The sequence below is a fragment of the Phodopus roborovskii genome, unplaced genomic scaffold (assembly GCF_943737965.1).
Source record: "Phodopus roborovskii unplaced genomic scaffold, PHOROB, whole genome shotgun sequence".
Taxonomy (NCBI): domain Eukaryota; kingdom Metazoa; phylum Chordata; class Mammalia; order Rodentia; family Cricetidae; genus Phodopus; species Phodopus roborovskii.
Genome location: NW_026126611.1, coordinates 14,076,489 through 14,102,902, shown reverse-complemented (window position 1 = coordinate 14,102,902; position 26,414 = coordinate 14,076,489).

Here is a 26,414-nt window from a genome sequence, read left to right as displayed (position 1 = left end):
TCTTTCCAGATTTCCGCACACCAGGAGGTGTGGTGGTGGGGGGGGCAGGGAGATGGGGAGCTCAAACCCATTGATGTCTCTGGAGCAAGGGATGCCTGCCTGTGCGCATGCTCTCCACTACAAGCTCTCTGACTTCCTGAGACAAACCAGGAAGACCCATGTTTGGTTGGGGATGAAACAGTGTTATGGCCCAGAGGCTCCACGGCCCAGCTGTATCATAAGTGGTTTTGGCAGTTGGAGGTTGCTGAGGGAGAGAAAGTCACTCTCCTTTGGGGACAGAGCCATTGGTAGGTTGTTCATGCTACAACGTATGGCCACACACCCGTGCACGCATGGCAAGCACTAACTGGACCCAGGGGCTTATTAATAACAATATATTAAAAAAAAAAAAAGAAGGCTTGGCAGGGGGAAATAGAATGTGGCGCTATGGAGAATTGGAGAGAGGTTATGCATGGATATGGACACCTTTTGTAAATGTATAAAACTTGCAAAGTGAAAAGAATGACTATAGTTTTAAAGAAACTAATGTTTATACTAGCTCCATCTTGTAAGCTTCCTTTATTGTTTACGTTTTGTTCAAGTAAGCTCAGCTGCATATGAGAGCGGAGCCAGCCCACGGCCCACTGATTGATAGCTGTCAGGTCCTTCCTTTCTGCCTAGCTGCCTTGAGCCTGAGCTGTCAACTAAGTAGGCCTTCTTCTGCCACTCAGCTCCACTGCAAGAGTGGCATCTTGCTGCTCTGAGAATGCCATAGTTCCTCTGAGGCAGCTACACTCTAACTGCACATAAAGATCACTTTGGTCAGGCTGCTGCTGCGGGCGCAACCCCCCAACTTCCAAAAGCCTTGAGCTAGTCAAAACTGCGCAAGCAACGCAGACCTGATTGCAGAGCTCCACTCGGAGCAGGGGAACTGTCTGTAAAATCCAGATAGCCCACCTTACCCTGTTCTCAGTGCGGTTACCACCTCAGAGACTCAACCATAGGACCTTAACGGGTAGAACTAGAATCTGCTTGCCTGTACAGCTTTGATGGACAGAAATACCGGAATCCATGCCTCCTTTAAGCTATCTGAACGGGCTGTTTCTCTGGGTAGATGTAGGAGACTTCTCTTCTGTGTATAGCCTCCTCCCGTCGTATTGCAACATTATGCTCTTCTGAAAGGTCTTCTGTATGCTTGCCGTCTTCTTCACAGATAGAGTGAGTGGGATGAACTAGTTGAATCTGAAGAGTGGGCAAAACACGCTGGGCTTTCCAACCCTGGCACTAAGGAGGAGGAAGAGGCTGAAAAGCTCTAGGGAAACAAAAGGAAATGAAAAACAAAGCCACCTAGACCAGAGTTTCTCAACACGTGGGTCTTGGCCCCCATAGGGGTGTTGAATGACCTTTTCATAGGGGTCGTGTATCAGATATCCTGCATATCAGATGTTTACATTATAATTCACAACAGTAGCAAACTTACAATTATGAAATAGCAACGAAAATAATTGTATGGCTGGGGTCACCACAACATGAAGAACTAACTGTATTAAAGGGTTGCAGCAGTAGGAAGGTTGAGAACCACTGCTCTAGAGCTAAGGGATTCTGATGCCCAAAGCTCTGAGCTATATATATATAACACTAGGCTAATGCCGAAGAGCACCAGAGAGTGTCGGAGGACAGAAATTGCAGGATGCTAAGTCTACGAAGCATGGCGGAAGTATTGGAGACATTGGGAATGCAAAGGACAGTGAAGAAGGTTGGACTGTGGAAGGTGAGAATCCATAAAGAGCTGAGGACTATGAAGAGGTTAAGTCCTGGGCCACTGGAAGAATCTGGAAGAACCACTGATAAATAGCCGAGGCTCAAAGGCTTTAACTGTTGCCCTCTGAGCCAGGAGCAATGTGCTCTGCTTTCTGCGCCTACAGCAATAAGCATAGAAACTTTCTGGCCAGGGCAGAGGTGGAAAAGAGCTCTCTTATGCCACTGTTTCAGGAAGTCTCTTGCAAGCGGCTCCTGCCCTATGACAAGCTTTGACTCTGTGTGAGAAGCCTCACTTCCTGCATACCCTTTAAACCCACGCTTGCTTCCACAACTAGTATCCTAACTTCCCTTTGAACAGGAACCTGAAGTTCCAAGTCAAGGATCAGCTGTTAGCTCTACAGCTCTTCATCTACAGTTTTGATTTTGTTTCATAGTTAAAGACACTTAAAGTATCTGGGAACCAGTCCTAGCTGCACAATTCAATCCAGCCTCTTTCAACTTACATATGAACGTGGTGTATGCGTACATACAAACGTATGTGCAACTGCCGATGGTTTAGTGTGTTGATTGTTCATGTTGGTGGGTAATATTATAGAGCCACTGTTTTGCCTTGTAAATTTTCTTCATGCCATTTTTTTCTTTAAACAAACAAAAGTCACCCTATTCTGGAGATAAACATTGTACCCAGTGATTATATTTACATTGTGTACTTTTCTATAGCCTTTCTTGATTTATTGTCAAGTAGGATCTATTTATACTTTTGGTCTCTTATTTGTTATATGGGATTTTCCCCCCATACTGGGATTAAACCTAGGGCTTTATTCTTTCTGGAAAAGCAGTTTACTATTGAGTTTTAGATCCTTCCTTCCTTCCTTTATTTATTGTATAAAACCAGGTTTCACAAAGTTGTCTAGGCAAGCCTTGAACTTGGAATCCTCCTTCCTCAGCTTGTCAGGTAGCTAAGATTAGAAGCTTGCATCATCATGTCTAATTATACTGTAATTTTTTAAAATTCATCATTTTATTTGCAATTTCACTGTGAGTTTAAGAACCTCTGGCTGAGCAAGGCATGGTGGCACATGCCTTTCATCTGAACACTTGCGAGGCAGAGGCAAGTGGATCTTGGAAAGTGCCAGGTTAGTCTGGCCTAGGCAATGAATATCAGGACAGCCAGGGCTATATGGAGAGACTTTTCCTCAAGCAAACGAAAGAGAATCTCAGGCAGAGGAGACAGGTCAGTTGGTAAAGTGCTTGTGGCAAGCATGGGACCTGAGTCCAACCCCCAGAATCCATGCAAAAGCAAAGCCGGGTGTGTTGATGCAAGCTTGAATGCCTAGTGCAGGGGAATGGCCTGTTTGCTGAGTACAAAGCTAAAAATAAAAACGACAGGGTAGATAATGCCTCTGGATCAACACCTTGGTTGTCGTCTGGCCTACACACACACACACACACACACACACACACACACACACACACACACACGACTCTCCCTCCTCATTCACAGAATTCCTAGCCTGGATCTTGAGACTCGTTAATGGGAATTTAAAGGTACGGATTACCCAGGGGCTGTTTGCTTCCCCTGTCCCCTCACTCCGCTTGACTGTGTCTGAGTTGCTATGAAGCATGACAGCAGCCCTCAACACAGAACAGAATGGAAATTTAGAGACTAGGAATTCTAGCTTTGACATTCACATGTTTATAACCCAGGGGAAATTATTTAAGCTTTTTCTCTGGCCCATGACACACCTGTCAGATCGTGTAGGATTTATGGGAAATGTCATGTGTAATCTATGACAGATTCCAGAAACTAGCCAAGGGCTTATCTCTTCAGCAGAATAAAATAATTAGCAGACTGGTTTATTGGAGCGGTACTCTCTGAACTTTAACAGAGAATCACCTTTAGAGCTCTTATAAAGATACATTGTGTCTGAGGCAAAGGGCAACCTGTTACTTCTGATTTTCAGCTACTCCCAGGCTGCACTGCCAGGCTCAATGGATCCTAGAATAGTTGGTCCGAGAGGAGAACTGTTTCTGCAATGAACCCTTATGATTTATCTCTAAGAGAAACCAGTCAAATTTCAGTCATTAGCCTAGTTTGTCACTAACCCTGGAAAGATGACCACACTTAAGTTATTGCAAGCATTTGAGCCCAGTCAGTTCATCAGGTCACAGCAAGATCCAGGTGGTCACTATGTTAGTGGACATTCTCAAGAGATCAGACACGGTCTGCCTGCCTGCCTGTCTGCCTTCCTTCCTTCCTCTCTTTCTTTCTTCCTTCCTTTCTTCCTTCTTTCCTTCCTTCCTCTCTTTCTTTCTTTCTTCCTTCCTTCCTTCCTTTCTTTCTTTCTTCCTTCCTTCCTTCTTTCCTTCCTTCCTCTCTTTCTTTCTTTCTTCCTTCCTTCCTTCCTCTCTTTCTTCCTTCCTTCCTTCCTTCCTTCTTTCCTTCCTTCCTCTCTTTCTTTCTTCCTTCCTTCCTTCTTTCCTTCCTTCCTCTCTTTCTTTCTTTCTTCCTTCCTTCCTTCCTGCCTCCGTCCCTTCCTCCCTCCTTCCCTCCCTTCCTTTGACTCCTCCCTTCCTTCCTTTGAGTCTTTCGCTCTGGTATGTGTTCATGTGTGTGAAGACAGAAGCTGAACTTGGTTGTCTTCCTCAGTTGTTCTACACCTTAGTTTCGGGGACAGGATTTCTTCCTGAGCCCACTTGTAGCTTCCCGCAGGCCTCGGACCGTGCCGTTTCTGCAGCGTGGAATGGAGTTCAGCCTACAATGTGAACCTTGTACAATCTCCTTTTGGTCTTTTCCACTTCAAGCTGATCTTAGCCCCCTGGCTCCAACACTTCCCAGGCCCCTCTGTGAATCTTTCCTAGGAGACTCTTTAAGGTCAACAGAACAAAGTCAACAATAGAATCAGGAGGCTTATATGAGTGATCCGGAAAGGCTCTCATGTGACATAATGGGTGGAGTGAGGGGGACAGGCAAGAAATGCATATGGACTTCAGTTGAGAAGCTTTCCCTTTGTACCAACTCTGCATTAAAAGATTAAAAAAACAAGATATATTAAAATGAAAAACAGAAGTAAAAAAATATATTAAAAGATAAAGGACTCAAGATGACAAAACTCATAAACAGTGTTGTCCAGCCATATGCTTCAGATGGTTTAAATAGCAAAGTTACCAGTTACTATTCAGAGGAATGGAGGTCATAAGGGTGGGTAGATATTGCTGGGACCTGCCTTGTCTAGTCTGGAAAGTGGGTGTGTATTGCTCCTTCTGGATCTTGTTTGGCATCTTGCTAGCATCTTGTGCTTGGATGGTCCTGAAAGCCAGGCCTGGCTCAGTCTGTGCTGAGCTATGGCAAACCACCACACAAGTGGCAAGTGGCCTTTCCCAGGTCTAGCTCACTCAGACAGTGAGGTTGGGGAAAAAGTTGCAAAGCAAGCCAGTAGAAGACACAATAAAGCTATTTTCCTTTATTTGGGGATTCGAACTGAATCCAAACATTAAACTAAAGGGATACGTCACAGAGGATGTTGGGAGCTGATGTCAACCATTACAATCTTTGTCTATAGACTGAGAGGCCTTTCTGCTGTGTTGAAGCAAGACAGAGAACACAGAGCCGGAAGTGGATCAGTTCTGCCGTCCTGGAGCCTTCCTGCCAAGCTCCACAGTGCCGGCTGAACTTTGAGTGCTTCCACAGTTACTATGCGTTACTGTACACAGTTACCAGATTGTAGTCTCAGAAACCAAAAAATCCTAAACAGCATTCTGCTCCCCTCTCCAGCCCTGTGTCACCATCCATCACTTTAGATGTTTAGATGTGGCAATTCTTCATAGACGGTCTGCCAAATGACCCTAAATATGGACATGGCAACCCTGTTGACACTCTTGGACAGAAAAATGAAATTCCTTATATCATAAAACCTTCTGAGCCACAGAAACTTCCTTGCTTAAAATCTTAAAAGTCCGTGCGCCTGCGCGCGTGCGCGCACATACACACACACACACACACACACACACACACACTAAAACGTAATTTACAAAATCTTAAAATTCATGCCTCGCTGTTAAAATCACTTAATTTCTCCACGGTTCTCACAACGGATGCATTTACTTTGGGCAACAAAATGAATCCAAACTTTAGCCTAAAGCTACTTTTTATATTACATGCTTATATATTTACTGATTATTACACATATATGAATATTATATATGTACTGATATATACCATTGTTTCTGGTGATGTAATGAGTAAGGTTTTTCCTGCCGGCCTGGACCCACCTCCACGCCAGCCCCAATTAACACACTGAGACCCTGTATTTGATATAATGCTGTTGGCCAGTTACTAGTTTCTTATCGGCTAGCTCTGTCTTAATTATTAACCCATTCCTATTAACTAAGTATTTCCACGTGGTCTCATCTTACCTGAGAGTGGGCCCGGACCTCTGTTCTCCAGTCTCTACCTGTTGACTCCTCCCTATCACTTGCTCGAATCCTCCTTGTCTCCTAGTCCCGCCTACCTTGCTTTCCTATTGGCCAACAGTGCTTTATTCATTAACCAATAAGAGAAACACATTTACAGAATGACATCTCCCATCAGTGGGGCCCTTAGTATGCAGCACAATGTGTCTTCTAGTGGAAGTCACATTGAGAAGACTCGGCCTTCCTAGACCAAAAGAGTAATCTTTAATTGGACTAAAAGTCTAGGTGCATGGTCTGATGTTATAAAAGCTTGCTAAGAAGAGTCCTGGGGAGGATTAGTTTGCATATGGAAATAGAATATATAATTCAAAACACAAAAGCAGAGCCTGAATTTTCTGTGGGCCTCAAAAAGCTCCCTAAGGGCGAAATGCCTTGTATGTCTGCGGAGAGCAAATGGAGGAAGAATACAGGATCAGGGCAGTTTGGAGGAAAGTTGGAGGCAAATGTCCTGTTGTCTAACTAAAGGTAATTAAAAGAAGTCAGATTCCACAGTAGTGTAGTCTATTGCTACTCAGGGATAGTGCCAGAACATGGAGGAACTTCCTGTGACCGTACATCTAGCCCATGCTGAAAATGAAGACCAGAATTGCCCCGGAATATACATGAGCCATCCCTAAGAAATACTTGGTTTGCTTAAGTAAGGACAGTCCATCACCTACAAATTCTTGTCCTAAATCCAGCCTGAAAAACCTAAATAGATACCCTGGCCCTCTGTTCCCTTCTCCTTGAGTGCTGTTACTGGTAAATGAAAACCTCTGAGATTCCTACAGCAGACGACAGGGGATGGGAGATGGTCAGCTAGCAGCTTGGAAACAAACTAGCAAAATACAGTTGCATACTCCTGACTATATATTGAAAACTTGACTTGCGATCTCAGTGGTTGACCCCAGGAACAGCCTGCCTGGCTTCCAAATGACTATTGCCCACACTGGGCTGAAACTCATATATCTTCCTGCCTCAGCTTACAGATGCAAACATCTGGGTTCATAGGCATGTACCACCGACTAATTAAAAACTGTCAGGTTTTCCCTAGGAACTGCCTTCCTGTCACAAAACTTTTCCCACCTGTGGCTCTCACCTGCGGCCCGTGTAAATTCAGGCTCTATCATCCTTCACCAACTTTCATTATCAAAATGTTCTTGTGGTAATATTACCAATTGCTGTCTAGTTTCATGGTTGATGGGAACAGAACCTGTCCCTTTCTGGCTAGCATCCTTTTGTTACAGAGAACTCTTTATCTTGGCAGTTTGGTTGACAATGCTTGGTAGAGTCTCCTCACGCTTGAGTTCTTTCCATCGTACAAGCGGTAGGAATGGAGGTCTGGCCTGCTTGGTTCTCATAGCGTCACAGGAGGCTGCCGTGAGGTGAGTGTGCATTGTGTGGTATAGTGTGGTCCTCATCTTGTTCTCATTTTATGATTTTGCAAGCTCATATTATTCCGAACCCTCATTGCCATGTGACTGAACAGCCCCTCCTTCCGGAAGCTGTGACCCACACAGATATTATGGGTCATATCTCAACCAAGCATATATATAAATGTCAAGATGTACATAGTCACACAATAACTTAGCTTGGACTACTATAACAAATGACTACAGCCTTGGTGACTTTAAACATCAGAAATAATGTTCTGTGGTCTAGCAGGCTTCCACACCAAAATGCTGGCAGATGAGTTGTTTGCTGATATCTGATGGAACACTGTCTCTTTTTAGATGAGTCTGTCTTCACCGTGATCTCGCAGGATAGAAGGGGTGGTTCTTGTCCCATTCATTTGGTCATGGTCCTGTGAATTAATCACCTCCCAAAGGCACTCCCTCCTAATGCCATCACTTTGGGAGCAAGTTTTCAGCATATGAATGTTGAAGAAACACATGCACTCAGATTATACCGTGTATACATACCACATGTACATGCCATACACATATGTGTGCACCACACACGACAGTATATACCACATGAAACATAAACCATACCACATTACATATGTAGTATGTGAGATATATATATGTATATATACATATATATATATACTTCTTCACTGTGTATATGTACTATACTATATAATCTATACTATATACACACTCATATATATATATGATATATATATATATATATATATATATACTGACCCACTTATCATACACCCTTCACTATCTATGAGACACCACATACACTGTATCACACACATACACACACACACCACATATATTTACATTTACACACTACACGACTCTTCTAGATTCTTTTATAGTGCTGTGATGAGCTCTTCTGCCTGAAAGCAATTTAGAGGGAGAAAGGGTTAATTTCAGATGGCAAGTTCTGGACCATCTTTAGCGATATCAGGGCAGGAAGATCAGAAGGCAGGACCACTTAGAACTCTACACAGCATGACTTCACACCAAGAAACTCACTTCACAGTTAAGAAGCAGAGCAGAAACCACAGAGCTCACCCCCTGCTAGCCGGTTCACAGACTCCTGCTTGACCAGCTTTCTTGTACAGCTCAGGACCACTTGCCTAGGAAATGGTGCGGCCTACAGTGTGCTGGGCCCTTCTACATCTGTAAATAATCAAGACAAACTCCCCTCAAACATGCCCAGTTTACCCTGGGAAGTCCCTCAGTTGAGACACTAGGCTCTGTCAATTTGACATAAAAACCTAACTAGGAAATATACATACTTACATACATACATACATTCACCATACACATATATCACACCCTACTCAATACATCATACATGCATATACCTCATCACACACATACCTCACTACACACATCATACTACATACTTATGCCATACTATACTATTTTACACACATGTACACAAACTACAATATATATGTATGTATATGACACTACATGTATCATAAGCACATCACACACAATGTAGACATGAGAGCATACCACACACACAGTTTGCATACATAACACACACACATAAATTTCAAACTCATCTCTAGCAGTATTGTTTATTTACTACTCTTTTTTTTTTTTTTCAAAATAAGACTGTGCTCCTGTATCATAGCAATGTGCTGTTTAAAAACCACAGGATGATCACATCTCTCATGAATCTAGTCTCCTAAACTGTTCCACTGTGTGTTTGGAATTCACGGCCACCATCGGCAAAGCATACTGGCATCATGACTCCTCTGAATGGCCTTTTACTAACTAAAGCCCAGGAAGACGACACACCTCTGCCAACATTCTCAAATGGCATCTTCCACTCCCTTGGCGTCATTCAACTTTGGGCTGTCCTGGCTGTTTCTATGCCAACCTTTCCCTGCCCTCCTGATAGTCTTTTATAAACACAACCAGCTAATACTTTTCTCCTTTGTCACTAATACATGCTTGAGAGGAAAGATATTCTTTAATACCTCATCTACTATAATTATTAGCAATTCTAATAAATCTGTTCAATGACTGAACTTGCTTGCTCTTAGCTTGTCTTGGGTGTCCTCAGCTCTGTAAAATGCTTCTAAAATTTCCTGGCATAGTGGCACACGCCTTTAATCCCAGCACTCAGGAGGCAGAGGCAGGTGGTTCTCTGTGAGTTTGAGGCCAGCCTGGTCTACAAAGAGAGTTCTAGAACAGCCAAGGCTGTTACACAGAGAAACATTGTCTTGAAAGACAAAACAAAACAACGATATGTCTAAAATGTCTAAAAAATATGATTCTAATCCCCACCTGTAGATTTTCTTCTCTGAGAAAGGTTGTTGAGTCTAAATCAGTATTTATATTTCCCAAAGGAAGCCCAGAAATGAACCCATTAGGATTTTTTTGGCTTATATAATGTATTTTTTTCTGACACCAGAGCTCAAGCAGGCCCAGTGAATTCTGGGAACTACAGTAGCAAGACTAATGCATGATGTCAGAGGTGCTAGGCTTGACCCTGTGAGCCTCGAACCTACATTTCAATCTTCATTACAGCAGGGTCAGGAACTCTGCCTGGTGAGGTCACCAGGGTCAAGCCTCCAGCTGAGCACCCCCATTCATAAGAGCAAACAAAATTTTTCATAAACGAAAAAAGATTTTTTTCTTGGTTTTTCTTTCCAGACATTTTAGTATTTTTATTATGAAGGTCAATACTGAAAGAAATACCCATTAGTCACCTGATAGGCTGAGCTGTAGGCCTGGAGTTTTCTGTACATTATTCAGTTTAAAAGTCTCAATACTTGTGTAAGGCAGAAGTCTTTTATTCATGACTTAGAAATAACCAAAGTGTCTATGGCCATACCACCCTGATTCTAGTCTGATCTTGGAAGCTAAGCAGGGTCAGGCCTGGTTAGTACTTGGATGGGAGAAATAACCAAAGTAAGTCACTCAAGTGACAGCCTAATTGTGGATGTAATTACCTTGAGCTAAACAACAGGAGAAACGGAAAGGGGAGATTCTCTGTGGTCCAGTACCTGTTGGTCCCTGGCACATGTTCAGGAAAAGGAAAAGTACTGGGATCCTCAGGTTGGGTGGCATAGATCATCAGCTGTGTTCAGCAAGAAGGAATGGCAGCTAGGAGGCACACTTTGTATCCATCATCTTCAAGCCACACAGGGTGGGGTCCCAGCAGTGACATTTATGGGCCTTTTATTCATTTTCTGGTGTGCCCAGTTACTTTTCTCTTCATCCTCTCCCAGGTGAACAGTTCCCAAAACATTTGAGTTTCCATTGAAAATATATATACAGTTTCACACCTATAGGCTTCTTCTTGGTGTGTGTGAGTGTGTGTGAGTGTGTGCATGTGTGCATGTGTGTATGAGTGTATGAGAGTGTGTGTAGGAGTGTATGTGTGTGAGTGTGTGTGTGAGTGTGAGTGAATGTGTGTGTGAGTGTGTGTGTGTGTGTGTGTGCTCACAGCTGCACTGTGCCACAACATGCCTTTGGAAGTCAGAGGACAACCTCAGTTATTATTTTCTCGTTTGTTTGAGTCAAGGTATCTTGGCTATCTTTGTTGTTTGCTGCTGAGAATCAGGCTAGTGGATGGGCAGGCTTCCAGGGATTCCCTGTCTCTACCTCTCATCTATTCATAGGAGTACTGGAACAGTAGATGCATACTATTCAAACTGGCTTTATACATATCCTGGAGATTTGAACTCTGGTCTTCGTTCTTGGTTGACAGACTTCAATATCTGAGCCTGCTCTTCAGTCTCCTATAGGCTTATTACTAATTGATAGTTTGATGACATCTGAAGGAGCTTCCTTGTGCCAAGGATCTGTTACTGGATATGTATTATGTCATCATTCATGCAGAGATGCATTTGGAGACACAGCCATTAGAAGCAATTGGGTTTGGGTGGCCAAAAGTGTGGTATTTCCACAATGGCAGTAGCTTTAGAAGGAGAGGGAAAGGGATCATAGCTCTTTCTCTCAGCATCATGTGAGTAAAACAAGAGAATGAATGGCCCTCCCTAGAACTTAGGCTCCTAGTCACCCTGATCTTGGATCTCTAAGAATAAAAACTAGATATATCTATGGTGTCCATTTTAATATGTCAAGCCATATGAACTCAGACAGAATCCTACTCTCCAATGTGTATTTCCTAACACTCTTATCTAATTAGATTCTTTGTTAGTTATTATGGTCTAATTTAACTTCAGCGTCTAAACAAGGCTGCCCATGATATTGTCGATGTAAGTAGCCTGATATTGATTCCACACCATTGCAGATAACTAACACAGATGAGCCCCATGTAGGTTACTGTTAAGGAATCCCTACATGATTAGGTCTTCTGGGTTATTTGGTTTTTCTCCATCAAATAAACTTCCACTCTGGCCTGTGACTAAATGGACATAGTTACTCATTTCATCTGAAACGGCAGTGAGTCCTTAAACATTCATTGAGAAATCTGAGACTGGTAGCTGTAGTTAACCTTCAGAACGTTTCTTCCCGGCAGCCTAGACCAATCTCACCCAAGGCTGGTGATCTCAAGAGGAAGCAACTCAAAGGAGGACATATTACATATTCATAATGAGCCTGTAACAAAACCAAATGGACGGTTATAACCATGACGGTCATAACCAAGTTGGCAGCAGAACTTTGAGGACAATTGTGACAGATATTTTGATCAATTATGAATGCAGCATACCCAGAGTCTATTTCCATCTCACCCTCTCAGGTATTGCTGAGTGCCATTATAAATAGCATAGTATCCAGGGGAAGCTTGTCCTGGATGCTCTATTGTGAATAATTGACATTCCCTGGTACCAGATGATTTAAACTACCGTGACAGTGGCAGGGTTCCATGTGAAGGGACCAAAGCAGTGTGTTTACTTGACGAGAACTTTTGTATACAATGCACAAGAGGAATCGGAGTGGTTGCCTCCACAGCCTGGGGAAATACTAGGATGTGCATTATATTTAAAAGGGTAAGTGTAGAGTCGTCTGAGACAGTGAGGAAGTAAAGAGGAAGGTGTTTGAGGATAGTGCGATAATACCTTCCATGGAAGAGGTCTTGGTTCAGTCACTCTCTGCCCAACCTCTCTGCACCTACACTTCCCATCAGTGATTCCACTGGACTTTCCGCTTGAGCTGAACAACCTCACACCCTGTGCCGCTGCCAGCATTGAAATTAGTCTCGTGCAATGTGGCAAAGTCTCAAAACTTCCTCCATGAATCACAGACAAAACCTTGCTCTTTATAATACAAAGGCTGAGCAGGTAATGTATTCAACGACACTATAAATACTCCATGGAATGAGGATGCTCTGAGGTCAAATAGAAATTTTCTCCTCCAGAAGAAGTCTTTGAAATCTCTGCTGAGATTCTTCTTTTCTGATTGGAAGATTTTGGGTTTAGAACAGATGTTAATGGCTCCAAAGACAGATATGCAGACAACAGCATGTCAGGGCCTCTGAGTTCAGGCCCACTTGGCAGAGTGCAGGACCATTCTTGCTGGTATCAGAGGAAAGGGAAGGGCTGTCATTTGTCCACAGTACACGATTGCAGTGGCTGTCTCTTAGCCACTACCAAGGCAGGCAGGGCAAGAGTTTAAAGAAATTACTTGTTTTAGTTTTAGAATCCAAATTCATACAGTTTGGGGAATTGCCGCAGTTCATCCAAACTACGGGAACTTTACAAAATGGAGTAGCCCTGGCTGACACTAGGAAGGATGACTGGAAAGTTGGTCCTATCACGCTCATTAACTTGGACCTGGAATACCCAGCCTCTGTAATCTCTGAGCTATAAGGAGTAAGGTTTTTTCCTCCCGTCGCTGGTCTTGTCCCGCCGCCGCCACGCCTGTCACAAATAACACACAGAGACTCTGTATTTGATACAATGCTGTTGGCCAGGTACTAGTTTCTTACCAGCTAGCTCTGTCTTAAGTTTTAACCCATTTCTATGTATTTCCACGTGGTTTCACCTACGGGGGGTGGGGGGGGAGTGAGGCAGGCGTCTGGTCTCCCTGGTCTCTCCATGCTGACTCCTCCTTGCTACTTCCTCTCTCTTCCTTGTCTCCTAGTTCCTCCTATCTTCCTTTCCTATTGGCCAACAGTGCTTTATTATTAACCAGTATGAGAAACATTTATACATAATGACATCTCCCATCATCTCCTCTTTTTGTCTAAATAAAAAGAAGGGTTTTAACCTTAACATAGCAAAATATATAACGCAACAGTTATCCAATAAGAATCAAGGGGGACAGGGAAAGGTTAGAAGCTTATTGTCACCCCCCCCAAGAGTGAGACTTTTATAAGTCATTCACACAGGGGTTCCCAAGTCTTTCTCCCTGCTAGCTAGTTTATTTTGCATCTGAATTTACAGCTATGGGTAAGCATTTGGAGCTTATTCTAGGCCCTACTATCTGCCTCAAATCCACTCTGACTTGCTGGTCTCAGAGGTGGGGATGAGAAATCCCTGACAGAGTGAGCCCCTTCCTGCGGGCCCAGGAAAGCCAAGAGCTGGGCTGGCATCCAAAAGCCTTGGGCATAATTCAGTCCCCATAAGTTCATTGTCTCCATTGCTGATTTCATAGAACGCATCTGAATTCACAATAAGCAGATCCATTCTCGTGACAGGACGAACCCCTCTGATCTCTGAGTTGGGTTCAAGCTACCACCGACAAGCTTCTAATTTCTCCATCTTGTCCTACTTTTGAACCATGGGGTCTCCCCCTTACCCCCCTCCGCTGCCCTGCCACACCCCCCCAGCCCAGCAGCTGCTCCTGTTTTTCAGCCAGTCTCCATAGTAATACAGGAGAGAGAGCTGCCTCTGCTCTAATTAGGAAACATAATCCGCTTAAGTTTAGGAATTTGCAGGCCAGGAGGCATATTTTCTAGTTTGAGGGGAACACAAAGTAAAGTAAGCTTAGAAAATCTATGTAAAAGTCTCGTGTTCAATCCCTTCCCCCGGAAGCCTTTCCAAAGTAACCCAAAAGCTCAAAACCCCTTGCATAACGATTTTCTTTGATTGTTTTTCACAACAAAAGATTGAGTGCTGTGACATGGATGAGCTCTCCTCTACACCAGTGGAGCCAATGTGTAGCATTATTTGTGTGCACAGAGTCCAGAGGCCAGTCTCAAACATTGTTCCTCAGGAGTGGCCTGCTCTCTCTCTCTCTCTCTCTCTCTCTCTCTCTCTCTCTCTCTCTCTCTCTCTCATTTTACATATCGATCCCAGTTCCCTCTCCCTCTCTTCCTCCCTCCTTGCCTCCCTCTTTCCCTCTCTCCTCCCCTCACATGCCCCCTGACCACCCTCCCCTCCCATCCACCCCCCACTCCACATGTAGGGTGATGCCATCCAGGAGGGATCATCTAAATCTGTCAAGTCATTTGAAGTAGGGACTAGTACTTCTCTTCTGTCTCTAGGGTAAGGGAGTATCCCTCCATGGGGGAAGGAGCCCACAAGGTCCTTTTGTGCACCAGGAATACATCCTGGTTCCACTGTCTGAGGTCCCTTAGACTGCTCAGTCCTTCTAGCTGAGACCCATGTTCAGGGGGCCTGAGTCAGTCCCATGCTGGATTCCCAGCTATCAGTCTGGGAGCCGTTAGCTCCTCCTTGTTCAGGTCAGCTGTCTCTATGTGTTTCTGCAGCCTGGTCTTGTCCTCTCCCTCTGCATCTGGATTCTAGTTTGGCTCAGTGTTTAGTTGTGGGTGTTTGCTTCTGTTTCCAACAGGTACTAGATGAGGGCTCCATGATGGTGGATAAGTTAGCGGTTGATCTCATTATCAGGGAAGGGCATTTATGGTAGCCTTTCCACTATTCTCAATTGTTAGTTGGAGTCAGTCTTGTAGGTCTCTGGACATTTCTTTAGGTTCAGTTTTCTCTTCAGTCCTATCATGGCTCCCTCTTTTGGCCTGTACTCTCTTAAGACACAGATTATCTCACAGGTACCCAGAGCTTGTTAGACTGGGTGACCAAAGAGTCCCTGGGATTTGCCACATCTGGCTCCCCAAGGCCGGGATTGCAGGCCATGCATACCACATCAGTCATTTTACATGGCTGCTAGGGATCAACGTCGGGTCTTGAGGTTTGGGCAGCTTGCTGAGCCCAAGCCCTGACTAGTGGTTTCTTAATCTTGACCTCTCAGCATGTAGCAGACAGCTTACAAAGAGCATAATTACCCGTGTTTACGCAAAGGGTGACCCTCCTACTCAATTTACAAAATTCAAATCTGCACGAGGGGCTGTGGAGTTCTCTCTCTGAACATCTCGTCAGATGTTGCTCAGTGAAAGCCCGAGTAGACGTCAAGGCCACCTGTGTCCCAATACTGTCACCTCACAGCTCCCATGGGACTTGGAAATCCCAGCAGTGGGACTCAGCCCTGCTGAGACAACAGTCATCTATTGGAACATACTAAACTCCGTTCCGGGCAGGCGTGGGGTTGCAATTCAAATCCAGTAGGCAAGGAAACAGAAGCTGGGCAGGGGGCTATGGAAACATGCGTCTGATGGCATTTCCCATAGCAAGTAGGTGATGAGTCAATAGTTTAAAAATCTTTACAGGCTCTGGGCCTCCCTTCAATGAAATCTCACCTATGTGCTGATAATTATAATAGCAATATTAATATCAACGTATTATATAATACTCGGGTACATTATATATTCTGAATCAATATATTATATAAAAATGTAAATATTATATACGTACACAATTTGTGTATATTGGTTACTCTTCTGTTACTGTGATAAAACACAGTGACCCAGGCAACTTTGACAAGGAAGAGTTTATTTGGGGTTTACAGTTCCAGACAGACAAGACTTGGTCACCACCATGGCAAGCAAAGCACTGGGCATGCAGGAACTAACTTCAAGGAAGAAAGAGAACAGAATTGAAATAGCATAAGACTTTAAGCTCTTAAAACTTGTCCTCAGCAGCATAGTTCCTCCAGCAAGTCCACAGCGCCTAAGCCCCTCCCCACCCCCCCCCCCCCGACAGCGACCCACTGGGTACCAAGCATTCAAATGATCAGACTGTGGGGGAGTCCCATTCAGACCACGACACCATTCTGTACAAGTAAGTATACAGTTTAGGTGTAAGCAATTATGACATTTTTATTTTTATATTTTATGAGTACTTAGTCAATTATTCAACATTGATTAATTAGACTTAGTAGTTTTCTTTCAAAACATAACGTCTATCGTTGCAACCAATGGGATTAAGGGGCTGAGATACAATATAGTTCAACTGACATGCTTGCATCTCTGGGATCTGCCAATCTGGACCATTGGGCCAAGGTACCCCCCCAGGGAATTGGCTTTCCTCAGGGACTCTCATCCTGAGACACTTCCCTGAGAAAAGTCGTTTTGACAACTTTCCGGACTACCTCGCAGGAGCAGAGACAATGCCAGTGATGGCAGAACCACTCCTGGACCACACTGCTCAATCGTGGATCTCTCTTACCTTTGTTTAAGCTTTGACCCTTAGAGTAGAACCCTGAAGATGGAGATGCAGAAAGTTGCTGCATCTCCGTCCTCCTCGGCGGCATGGCCACAATGAATAAACCCTCTTTTCTTGAATTTCTTGAATTTCACTAACACTTCTGTATTGGACTGGCTTAGTAATGGCAAGCATAGTTTACTGGGGCTGTCAGGACCCAGGCTCTAATTTTTAACAGCTCCAGTAATCCTCCGACCTCAGAGGGGGCGTGGCTTAGTCTACCAGGCTGTTAGACTGTGCTGGGTGCACTTCGATTTCTGTTTTTCTGCTCTTTAGTTCTTTCAATTTCAGAATAATTTAACCAGTCCTCCCAAAAGCCACGAGGTGAACATCCTGACACGCAATGCACTAATGAAATGCAGATGTCCTGGAAGCAGTATCATGGAACACGCAATAATCAGTAATTGCCATTGGTGTCATATCTGTGTCATGTCATCAGCTCTGGGGGAAAGTTGACTTAATTTAGCTGAAAACAAACACACTTTCTCTTTAGTTACTTGTTTTTCCTTTTCACGGATACTGATGAGGATCTGGCTGCTTGCTTGGGAATTTTTATTTATAAAGAACAGTACTTTCTGACAGTTGCTTGGATTTCTACTTTGCAAAATGATTCTTTTCAATTTTGTCAGAACCCATTGCTGTGGATTACATGTTTGTGTGACAGCTCCTCTAATGTGTCCACTTGACTGTGGTCTGTCTCTTTGAATTATATTTTATTTACTTTAGAGAGCAGGAAAGGAGCAAGAGGGAGAGAGAGAGAGAGAGAACACATACATGATAACCACAGAAAATGTGTGAAGGTTAAATAATTACTTATAGGAGTCAGTTTTCTCCTCCCATTATTGGGCCGGGTCTCAAACTCAGGTCCTATGGCTTGTCTGCAAGCACCTTTACTCCCGGAGCCATCTCTGCTGGACCTGTGGTTTGCTTCTACCCTGAGTCCTGACAAACATGGTTTATAACCCTCATAAAGCCCCCATGGTAGCCTAATCCCTAGTGTAATGGCATCTGGAACATGTGATCGTGGACGTGTGCTTGCGAGCGAGGTCAGGTCATGAAGGTGATGCTCTCATGAAGGGGATTCCTGTCCTTATGAAGCGAGATGGGTGTTGGAGGGCCTGCCTCCTTTCTCACTTCCTGTTTTGCAGCTCTTGGGTTGCAAGGGGAAGCTAGCCACCTGGAAAGCAGGACAAGTCCTCATTAGATGTAGATTTGCTTCCTGCCTTGTTCTTGGATGTTCCAACTTCCAGAATGATGAGAAGTAAATACGTCATTTATTATTTCCTAGTCTGTGTGATACTTGTTACAGAATCCTAAACCAAGACAACTGTGTCAAAGCTTTATCCAAAGAGTTTGTGCCTTTTATATTATTCCGGCTCGCTCTCCTTTTTGGCATTCGGTGTTATCAGTTATTAACTTTAGCCACCCTGGTAGTATTCATTTACACTGTGAGCTTTACATACCTAGAGTCACCTGGGAAGAATGAACCTCACCTGAAGAATTGCTCAGATTGGGTTGGCTTGTAGCCTTGTCTACAAGAGATTTCCTTGACTGATGCTTGATGCAGGAGAGCCAAGTCCATTGTGGGTGTCACCATCCCTTAGACAAGTGGGCTTGGGCTGTATAAGGGATAATTAAGAATGAGCAAGAGAGCCAGCCAGTAAGCACAGTTTCTTCATGATGGCTGCTCCGTTTCCTGATTATGGCTCTGCCTTGACTTCCTTCAATGATGGTCTGTCACCTGGAAGTGTAAGCCAAATAAACCCTTTATTCCCCAATTCTTGATAGTCATGGTGCTTATCACAGCAACAAAAAGCAAATTAAGACAGTCTCATTTTCATATTAGACATCTTTAGGATATTGCTTGGATTTTTGTTCATGTAGAATCTACATTGTAGACTTTTTTCTGCCAGTAAAGACAATCTTATTTCTTCCTTTCCTGTTAGTTATATACTATCTCTAACCCATGCACCTATCATCTACCTATTCTCTCTTTCTCTCTCTCTCTCTCTCTCTCTCTCTCTCTCTCTCTCCATCATCTATCTACCTATATCTTACCTTATTGAACTGACTTAAACCTCCAGTGCTAATAATCAGTAGAAATGGTAATATTCAACATCCTTCACTGGTTATTTTACCTTTCAGTTTTAAAATCCCAACTTGATCATTTTATGATTTTGATATTGCTTGGTGAACAATGATGTTTATAGTACTGTTTGTTACCTCTGTCTATTGGGGCCAGAATCCCTTGAAAAACTCTGTTAATGATTTCTGTAAAGATTCCCATCCCCTTCCCCCATGTGATGCTTTTGGTCCTATTCAATAAATACAAAATAAAAATCTATGTTAAGGATGGGTGCACTCAGACAGACACAGATACAGGGACAGATTCACAAGACAGCCTTCAGGCCTGCAGATTCAGACTCATACAGCAGATGGAGGACAGAGAACAGACCATAGAGTGAAGTAATGAAATCAAGGCTAAGTGTGAGCTCAGTTAAATGACACCAAGGAGAAACGCTTTAATGCTTTGGTTTCTGTCCTTAATGCAACACATTATTGGTAATTCAGTTTATTATTAATACATTCACACCAACTGCATTTTGGTGCCCCGCATGAGGAACCTTTAATGCATTTAATTCCCACAGTTACTTTTGATCATCTTTTCTTTTGAGTATTCTATTGGATAATAAAACATCGTAAAGCATTCTTGTTTTAATTCACATGTCAGTCCAACTCATATCACCCTTGCATTGCAACTTTATTGCAACTTGGAAATCGGGAAGATAGAATTCTTGAACATTTTTCTCTCCACTCCTCTTGATTTGACATCCTTCCAGCCTCCTTCCCCTTTCCTTCATTTCTTCCTCTTTTGCATGTTCTTACTCCTTTTGCAGTTTTGCAAACAAGTAATCTACAGTTTTTAATAGACATGATGAAGAATCTGCAGATTGACATGGGGGATTATTTTCATCTTAATAGCATTAGGTCTTCTGATTCACGAATGTGGAATATTGCTCCACATGCTTAGCTCTTCAGATTGTTTAAACTTTTTCAGAATATAAATGTATGGGTTTTAAATATTTATTCAAACTTATATACACAGTTTTTCTCAATTTCATTGTTATATTGTATATTACCACTAGTGGATTTAATTGTATTCCATTCCCTTAAAACCTTATTTTGGTAGTCTTAGTACTTCCATCACTGTTTCTTCTTAAATAGCTTACCTTAACACAAAGTGGCCACACCACAAATCTAAATATAAAATAAAAGCTATGAAACTCCTAGAAGACACCATAGCAGGAAACATAAATGATGTTGGGCTGGGCAGTGAGTCACATACAATATTAAAGGCACAACCTGTAAAAGGACGCGATGGTAAGGTAGACTTCACAGGCATCAAAATACCCCTGCTCCATAGGAGACTCTGTGGAGAGAATGAAATGACAGTCACAGAACTCAGAAAACTCATTCAAACTATTCAAAAACAAACAAACAAACAAAAAAAACACTTGACACTCAACAAGAGGAACAAGAGGAAGTTAAGTGTTCTTTTAAATGACTTAACATCCAAGAAGATACACTGAATAAATAGGCAAGTGCAGGGAAAGATGACCACACCATATGCCACAAGAGAAGTATGGGCCACACACCTACATAAGCAGCCCAAATTCACAACAGCAAACAACGAGGAGGATTTGCGGCAAAAATGACCCTCATTGTTTGGTGGTTTCTTATATATTTGAGTCTATACTTGAGGAATTTCACCACTTGGTATTTGCACAAGTGGGTTGAAAACTCATGTTGAAAACCCATACCAAATATGTTGCAGTTTTATTTTCCTTGCCAAAACAAGACAGCAACCAAGACATTCTTTAACAGGCAAATGATGAACTGTGAGCCATCCATCTGAACAACGCCATAGCATCCAGCACTGAAAAGAGATGAGCTGCTAAACCATGAAAGTTATATTGGAAATTTTATGCACATTATTAAAAATGAAGCAATATTAGAAGTATTATTCCAACCATATAACATTCTGGTGACAGTAAAAAAGATCAGTGGCTGACAAGGGTTGGGGAAGGGAGGAATGAATAGGAAGATTACGGAGGACTTTTAGGGCAGCAGAAATGCTTCTTATGTTACTTAAAGGTGGCTCCATGTAGACATTTGCTCAAACGTACAGATTTTACACAGCCAGACATGGGTCCTAATATAAACTGAGGACTTGGTGATAATGACGTATCGGTATGGATTCATCAGTTGCAACAAATGTTCCATTCTGATGGTGATCAGAGCTTTGATAATGAAGGAAGTGATGCATATTGGGCCAGGGCTGCAGAGAAAATTTTGTGTTGTTTTAATTGATTTTGCTCTGAACCAATAACAATCTACTCTTTAAAAAAAAAAAAAAGGGGACTTTTGCTAATACAACAATAAACAACCGGTTGCATCCAGATTAGTCCTGTTCAGAACTTACCTTCATCCTCCATCTCTGCTCTTAGGACTTTTATGTGCAGGATTTGTGTCAGGATTAGTGTGAAGGTCTTCACAGAAGATGTGAGTTTGTGGTTGCCAGGACCTTCTGGGAACTCTCCACCCATAGTCAACTAGAACTAAGGTCTTAAAGGCGCATATTTGTTTTGATTTGCTTTTTATTTTGTTTTTTGACCTTCCCTTAATACCATTTTTTTTAAATAGGACACTTGCAAGGAAAATTGTGTTTCCTCTTGCCAGTCAGAGCCCAACTTGAAATAAGATGAAATTATTGCCACTCTGCTGACACATTCTGCTTTACCCTATGCTTTGGCTTCAGTCTGGCTGTTCCCACAGGCTTACATGTTTGGACATTTCTGTTTCTGTAGGCAGAATATTCTTTCCCACCAGCCAGCTCTCAAAATAACCACACAGAATCTTATTATTAACTACAAATGCTTAGCCGATAGCTTAGGCTTCTTTCTGGCTAGCTCTTATAACTTAGCCATTTATTAATTTACCTGCTGCCACACGGCTCATGGCTTATTACTTCATCTTGTACATGTCCTGTTTCCTCTGTGTCTGCCTGGCCACTCTCGCTGTTCGCAAATCCTGCCAAACCTCTTCCTGCCTAGCTATTGGCCACTTAGCTCTTTTTTAAACCGGTGAGAGCAACACATCTTTTTAACAGTGTACAAAAAAGATTGTTCCTCCATATTTTTCTGCTGATCATGCTGTTTGGGAAGGTCATAGAACCTTTAGGGATAAGGGCCGAACTTGCAGAAGTGAGCCATATAGAACCAGTTTACACCCGGGTCCTGGCTCTGACCTTTCCGTCTGCTCTCTGGTTCACCATGAAAAGGACAGTCTGTCTCTTGCTCTCACCACCATGCTCTGAGCTTCTGGGCCACACTTTCCGGGTTGCGATTGACTGAGACCTTCCGAACCATGAGGCAGAACGTCTTCTTTCTTGCGGCGTTTCTGTTGCGTATCGTGACCACAGTGACACAAGGGTAATGCTGTTTCTGAGACCATAGCATTTTTTAGTTTCCGTTTATGTATGAGGGTAAATTCTCTTTCGATCCCAGCACTGTGAATCCCAGTGGCCGGCAAAAGCATAGACAACTTCTTTACGTGTGTGTGTGTGTGTGTGTGTGTGTGTGTGTGTGTGTGTGTACGTGCGCACGCGCGTGTGTGCAGACTTAACACTTTTGCAGCCCTTCCGAAAGCAAACCATAAGCCAGTAGCAAGCATCCGAAAGGGAGTGCTTTCCTGTGGGGAATGCCGGGTATTGTTGAGAAGCTTGAAGTGAAAAGAACTGTAACCCAAGCGTTTCTAGTCTGCTGTTTGAAGACACAGGAGCCAGTTGTAGCCTTGAAGTGACGAGACACACAGGGCTGGCACGGAGTGCATTATTCAGTTCCTCGCTACTAATGTGATTTAAATTGGGTTTCGTTCCATTATCCTGGGCTACTGAGCTCTTACGTTGAGGCAGATTTATGAGCATCTTCTAATCAACAAGAGTTCCCCTCGTGAAAAGGAAGTAGTTCAGTTGCAGGAGGAGGTGTCTTTTTGTTCTCTGTCCTTACTTTTCTCTTTCAGCACCTCACTTCCTACCAGCCCGGGACTCCATCACAAACAAATTAGACTCTCGACTTTTTAATAATATTCTCACTTTGCTAAAAATCAAAAAGGCACTTAATTAGTTTGGCTCTACGATATATTTCTGAAATAACAGGATCTTTATAAGCAACGTGAAATCATGGTCTAAGACTGAATTAAAGAAAAAGACCTTTAGATGAGTTGTGGTCAACACCTGAAGGACATTCTGGGCACCCCTGTGAATCTCTGCAACATGCTGTCCTGAATATAAAATCTCAAAGGACCCATTTTGCTTTCCTTGGAGACCATGACTGTTTTGAGAAAAATAAAAGTTCACTATTTCATTTTTCCAAGGTGGCTTTAGAAGAACCTGATCATTCTTAAAAGTATGAGAGGCCCTAAGAGGAAAGCAACAATGTTTCAGGTACTGAGAACCCCTTCTCGGCAGAGCTATGTGAAGATGTCTCTCCTGAAAATGCTAGATGTAGTAGATCAATAAAAGAAGGATTATTTCCTACAGACGAAAGTATAGCATAGCCAGAACTTACAGACGTAAGAATTTCAGTTTTCTGTTGCTGCCATTTTAAGACACAAATACTCATTTCAAAATCTAGTTTTTCATTTTGAGCCTTGGAAATAACTTCACAGGCAGTCTTTATTATATAGTTTAAAAGAGATCTTGTCTTCCTAGCAAACATGCAAACATTATGTGTGAAGGGATAACATGCTCAAATGACTTACAAACGTTTACAAATGTTAGGTTAGGTGTATAAATTATAATGAATTAAAATACCCTGTGGTGAACTAAGCCCGTGAAACAAATATTTAAGAAAAACAAAATCCCTAAGGAGTTTAAGTATTAACCCTACTATTTCCTAGATTGTCCAGCTGAAAACACATAATTAGACTCTAATCAGGTTGTTTAAAAAAAGTAGATGCCTAGAATGCAAATGAGTAATTTATCCTCGAATATAATTGATTTGTGTGGCCCTGCTTTGAAACACTGGAAATAAACGCAGGTCTTCTTTCCTATGTGTTCTAAGGTCTCATTTTGATTCCAAATGGTTTCACAACCCAATATTATATTTAATTTAATTTTCATGACTATCTTCCGGAACTGTTTAACCACTGAAATATTAAAGAAGTAAAGCTGCTCTATTTCATATATGACTTAACTACCACAGTAGGATCTGCTCGTTTATTTCTTGTAAGATATTAATTTTCTTGTACCTTTAAAAATTCACAAGGTATTTGTTCATGAAATATTTCTGCAATATCTAAGAACTGGCTTCATTTTAAAAATTCCGTTTGTGCCCGAATTTATAATCGGTTGTGTCAAATATCTCCTTGAGTATTGACCTTAGGTGGGCAGCCAGAAAGCGAGCAAATATCTTTTTAATGTAAAACATAAATTCTGAAGTACTTTACAAGACTGCTAGAAAGAAACAGTGTGGCGGATTGCGATGTTATCAGGACTGTTCAACAACCGAACACCGAGAAGGTCTCCTTTAATCTTAAATTTCTTGCACCACTGGTAGCAAGACCAACCCTTTTGAATTCAGGCTAAGTTCTTCAACCCAGTAGAACTCTGTTCACTCACAGCAACAGCACTTGGAGATCTATTTATTTCCTTCGCTACCCATTCTGCTCCTTCGATGTCTACATTCTTGCTTTAAGTTGACTTTTTAAGAATTCACCAAGGCGGGGTGGGGGGGGATTGGGGGTGGGGAGTGGCAAGATGGCTCAGCAGGTAAAGGGGCTTGCCGCCAAGTCTGAATGCTTGAGTTCTATCCCAGAGGCCCATTTGGTAGAAGGAAAGAACAGACTCCTGGGAGTTGGCCGCTGACCTTCATGTGTGCGTTATGATGTCACACCCTCCCCGACAAATAAACGTATAAATGAAACTTTGAGGAGATATAGTTAAAAATCATTAATTTGTTTTCACACTGGCCTTTGGGTTTTCTCTCTGCACCTCACCATCTTGCTTTTACTCAAGAGTGTTATGAAATGGCCCGCATTTGCAGGTTTCTGTTGTGCTTTCCTTCATAACCAAGCCTTCAGAATATTTTACAAAGGCTTTTTGTTTCAAGTGGGTTGCTAATTCCTGGTCAAGAACCACTTAGCACACTAGCTCAACAGGGCCAGAGTAACATAGAATTCAGAGCCATGGAAAACAGGTTGCTCCTGTGGCATGTTAGGTACATGGCATCAGCTGACTGGTGTCTCTTCTGAGCCATGGTTTCCAGATCTTGAGAGAGAGAGAGAGAGAGAGAGAGAGAGAGAGACTTATTTCAAAGCTTCCAGTGAATGAGGCTTACGAAAGATAAAGTTCGCTCAAGTGCTTTGTACTGTGAAATACTCATGCTCTTATTATTTCAAAACTCAGTGTTTCTTTGTCTTTCTTTCCTCAGCTGGCTCAGAGGGCTTCCACATCTATAATTGAATCTGCTATTTTGTCTTTGTTAATATTCTAAGTTTATGCTGAAGCCTTAATGCCACCATCCTCTGGAGCCCACACAGCGGGGCCTCATTCTCTGCCAGTTTATCTGTAGGGTCCAGGTACAGTTCTAGGCAGAAGAGTGTGAAATGTGAACGCTCAACTAGGAATGAAGAAATGACAGAATAAATTTGAAAAACATAGCGAGGATTTAGTAAGAATGAAAGCAGTTTTCATGGCGTCTAAGTTTGGTGAGGCTTCTATAATCGTCCTGCCGTGAATCAGTAAACAGAAGAGGCACCGGATGTTCAGAATAAAAGTGACACAATCCTGCTGAATGGAGCAAAAGAGATGACCAAATAGCTTAAACAGAGCCCTTTCAAAATCTTAATGTTTTAAAAATTCTGTTGTGTGTGGGTTTCCAAATAATCATGGTATGATGCTATTTATGCACTTTAAAAAATATTTCCTTTACCAAAAATTTGCCAAAAGTGTGCACATTCTTTATCTTAAGTTTGGCATGCCTAGAAATACCTTGCAAATTTCCCTACCAAACATGTTACTGCTGCTCTTTAAAAATAACAAAAGCAAAAAGCAAAACAAAACAAAGGCACTAACAAGTCTGACGTGGACAGACTAGAATCCCAGCACTAGGCTATCTTAGGCAAGAAGATCAGGTGTTCAAAGCCACCCTGCTCTCTACAGCAAGGCTTCATCTCAAAATCACAAACCCATTATTGTTTGTTATCTTTCATTTGCTCCCAAGCTGTCTGTGGAACACCATGTTTCAGTGTTCATGGCTACCCCTGTACAACA